Below are 4305 nucleotides of genomic sequence, written 5' to 3'. Positions count from 1 at the left end.
CAGTTAGCCAGGTCATGGACATCTGGAGAGAAGCCTGATGAAAGTTGGGCAGTGTTGCCATCACCATCTCCAGTGTCACATCCTTGGTGGTCGGTGGGGGCAGCCGCATTGTGCAGGGTGCGTTAGGGACCCAATCATACCAATCCAGCTAAGGAGGGGCAGATATCTAGAATCAAAGTCTGCTAAGCATAAAAACCCCTTAGCCACCTGCACACAGCCCCCTCCACCCCCTCTCCAGTTGCAAATGCCCACTGCTCCCCTATAACAAGTACCTGGCCCAGGTGGACGGAGGAGTGCTGGCCAGTGCAGGTGAAGATGCACATGGTGACAAAGTGGCAAAGCTGTCCCCAGGACTCTAAGGACATGGGGAATCCTGCAAGAGGCAAGGAGAGTTAGAAGCTGGGAGCTCAGGAACAGAAACAGAGCTCAGAGAGGCTGAGCAGGGAGAATACGAGAGGGAAGAAAGGGTGTCAAGGACTCTGAGGAACTATTGTGGGAACTGACATGAGCATGAGTTGTGGTGGAACAAACGAGGAGATCTCCTGGGAGGATCCTACTCAATGGGGTACTGGTATGACCCACACTGGCTCACATGAGTCAGTTATGTTCAATGTTTAGGTATGTAGCAAGCTGGTTGACATCACAACAGTAGCTACGGAGAGACACCAAGGAAATGGGCAAATGTTACAAATCAGGGCTTTTATTTTTTGCTTTTTTTTATTTTCCCCAGAGAGCCAGTTGTTAAGCATTTATGAGCAACCACTAGTCCCACTGCATCTGGGACCTAGAGGGATTCTTCTTGCATAAGAATCTGAAAAGGCCATGGGCATTTTAATAGGGGTTGGACATGCTTCTGGGGAGTTTCATAGAAGCAGGGAGGGTTCTGGGGATGTTCCCAGGAGGAATTTTCCACCCTGGGGGTCTCAGGGCAGGGGCTCAACTCACCTTGGTCCTGGGCCCCTAGCAGGCCAATCTCAGTGATCTCTCGACACCAGGTCTGCAGTTCAAGGTCCTCTTTCACCGCCTTGTCCGTCTTATAGTGAAGACTCACAATTCCCTCCACATAGCTGTCAGCCAAGGGGTTGGGCCAAGAGAGCTGAAGCTGACAGGAAGCCTCCAGGCCCTCTGCTCCTTGCCCACATGGCCAGGTCAGGGCACCCAGCCCTCCAACACAGATCACCTGTTCTCTCAAGCCACTCCCTGACCGCCCACCCTCCCCCCAAGCCCTGGCTTCCCCTGCCTCACCGATAGATGATTTCCCAGAGCCGTAGAGCATCCTGAGCATAGTAAGAAGACTTGACTCCCAGAAGCCCCCGGTCAGTCAGGTCATCAGGGGGACAGAATGATCTATAGGTTAAAGAGGTTCTAGCACGCTTAAGCAGCTCCACGTGGCCTCCCCCACCAGTGCTTACCACCTGAGAAGAAAGAATGGGCAGGGTCAGGCAACTCCACCTGCCAAAGGCCAGAGCCAGAGGGAGCATGAGCTCCAGGAGCCCCCTTCTCTCTTTCATACCTGGTCAAAAATGCCATTTTCGGAGACCAACCCATTCCTGGCCCGCACATTAATTTCCAGGGTGTATCGCAGGTGGGGGATTATCAGCTGGAGGAAGAGAGCAGGAAAGAACAAGTCAGGAGAGACCTGCGGCAAGTCCCTGCAGGAAATTGGAGCTGAAGAACAGGAAAGGTGCCAGGTCTTCAGGAAAAGCAGAGACATGAAGCTCAGTGGTCCCTCTACATCAAGAGTGTTCAGTCAAATTGTAATTCATTCCACAAACCATTGGCTTACTAGGTGTACTGGTTAATAATGTGGATTTTTTTTCAGTAGATGGAGTTACACATATGTTGATGTATAGACGATTTGATATTTATGCTATTTTGTTGTATTGATAACAAGATTCAAAACTTCATATGTCAAATTTTCTGAAGGTGTTAACATCATAGATATTTTTTTGCTCTGCTTTGATTCTCTGCATTGTACGTATCACAGCTGATCTGTCATAATACAGTCTTTCTTGGCTGGTAGCCCGAAATGGAAATGAAAATCCTCAAAGATCAGAACCTCTGTCTTGCTTAGCACAATCATCTAGAATGGTTCTTGCTCCATTGGAGGCACCCAAGAACAGTTAATGGGTGAATACTCAGTTCAAATTGTCTGTTTAAAAAAAACAAACAAAAAACACCACAGGCCACTGTTGTGGACCTGAGCCTGTCTAACTGGCCTGTGTGTTACTATTTTAGGACAGGTCAAAACTGGCTGGAAAAGTCTTCTATGTATTTTCTTGGTCTTCCCTTTTGCAATGGAATCCTCAGTCGTTTGTGTGAACTGTCTATATACTGTATGTTCATCTATCTGTGCTTTATACATAAAAAGAGTAAGACCACTCACATCCCACCCCCTCACCTCCCCACCTTGACAATGAATCATTTCCACTTCCTTGGGAGGTGATGTCACCCTGTTGAAAATGCAGAGCAAGCCACCTCACTCTCTTGCTCCCTTGTCTCTCATTGGTTGGCTTTTCCCCACACCCTGACACTCCACAGAGAGGGTGCCTCCAGAGGCAGGACTGTGCCATGGGGCAGAGAGGCAGTCAGGAGAGAAGGGGATAAGGTATTACCTTGAAGATTGGGTGTATCGATGGAAGGCATCTCATGGTGGCCATAGCGATAACCTCAGCCATCAAATGTCCCCTCAGAAGATGAGAGAGAAGCTCGTGAAGCTGGAAGTCAGAGCTACGGACCCAGCATTTAGCCAGGAGCCAGGCCATTGGGGGGTCCGTGGGCAGGAAAAGTGGTGGTGGTGGGGAGCCAGTGCTTGGCAATTGGAGCTGGAGCGAGGATAGAGTGTGGGGGGAAAGAGGATGAGTGGCCGGGTGCCCAGCTGATTCCCACTCCTTTGCATATTTAACCCCTCCCTTCTTCCCAAATTTGCTTAGCTTTCTCCATCTCACTGCTGCTCCTCCCAGCAGCCACTATTCCTTCTCCTGACTTTCCTACCCACTCAGTGCATTAACATTGTACATGCTGCTCTGCCTGACCTTCTGCAGATGCTCCTCTTCTACCAACTTCCTGGCCTCCACTTGCCCTTTCACTCCATTCAGTGTGGACAAGATTCAAACCCTCTGCTTCCTTTATCCCACACTGTTTCAGAAAGTTCACCTTCTCTCTAATCTTTCAACACCACCCCTATTCAGCTGATTAAGTCTCCAGTTCTCAGCTAGTCACTAGCTAGATGTATCAATTTGAGTGTCTCCCCGTCTATAATAATAAAAGCGTAATATGCTAATTAGACCGGACATCCTTCCAGATGACCTTCCAGACAAAGCAGGGGCTGCAAGAGAAGCCCAGTCCTGGGTGCCAGAGGGGAGCCGCTGCTGGCAGCTGGCAGCCAGCAGCCGGGGGAAGAAAAGCCTACTTTTGCATAATTTCGTGCATCTGGCCTCTAGTTATCTCATAACTGGCCAGACAAAAGCCCACCTGAGCATCTTTTCCTCTTTATTTGTCCTATTTCTGCAGGTGTCTTGCCTAACTCTTCCTTTTCTCTTTCCTTGTATCCATGCCAGTTTAATTTTCCTCTGCATGCCCATGTAGCTTTCCTCTGCACCCCCACAGCTATTCCCCACAACTGAGTCCATTACCCTCATCTTGGGCAATTGCTGTAACATGTCACCCTAATCTCCGGATCTAGCCTCTCCTTTCTCTGATCCATCCGAAACAAGATGACCCATAGAATGTGACTATAGCATGTTTCACAACAGCCTACATCAGCTTCCTGTGTTCATACTTCTTGATTTGACATCCACCATCCGCTACAGTCTGGGTCCTCTCACCTCACATTACCCCCCAGCACACCAGCCCAATTGTCCACTGACAATCTAACTTTTCACACTCTGCACACCCCATCTCTGCCCAACCCATCTTCCCCTGGGAGGAGGTCCTGCTCCTTCGCCAAGGCTCATGCCCACCCCACCTCCCATGACCCCTCCCACACTATCTCCATCCTCAGGTACTTCCTCGGTACTGGAGCATATTTAGACTTTCCTAGTCTCTCTCTCCAGCTAGACCACACCTTCCTGCCTTTGCCCATTGCCTCCTTTACTGCCACCTCCAGTGCTTTAGCACAAGTGAATCCTCAGTGAATTTGGGTGAAGGGCTGAGCTGAGAGGGCCAACCACGGGGAAGCAGAAATCCTCTCACCTGGATGACCATGGGCAAGAGTTTCCCATCAGGCTGCAGTTTCAGCATGACCAGAGGGGCAGCCAGGTATTGCTGGCTACATAGGATGACATTAGCCTTGATCCCATCCAG

At 49.8% G+C, this 4305-nt stretch overlaps 1 pseudogene; it reads right to left on the bottom strand.

The window, feature by feature from the left end:
* The window catches only part of LOC102432085, a 29735-nt pseudogene that overhangs the window by 399 nt on the left and 25031 nt on the right, over nucleotides 1-4305 (bottom strand).

This window comes from Myotis lucifugus, unplaced genomic scaffold (assembly GCF_000147115.1).
Source record: "Myotis lucifugus unplaced genomic scaffold, Myoluc2.0 scaffold_1741, whole genome shotgun sequence".
In the NCBI taxonomy this organism is placed as follows: Eukaryota; Metazoa; Chordata; class Mammalia; order Chiroptera; family Vespertilionidae; genus Myotis; species Myotis lucifugus.
The sequence above is the reverse complement of the archived record's forward strand: the minus strand, read 5'-3'. Positions and strand labels throughout refer to the sequence as shown.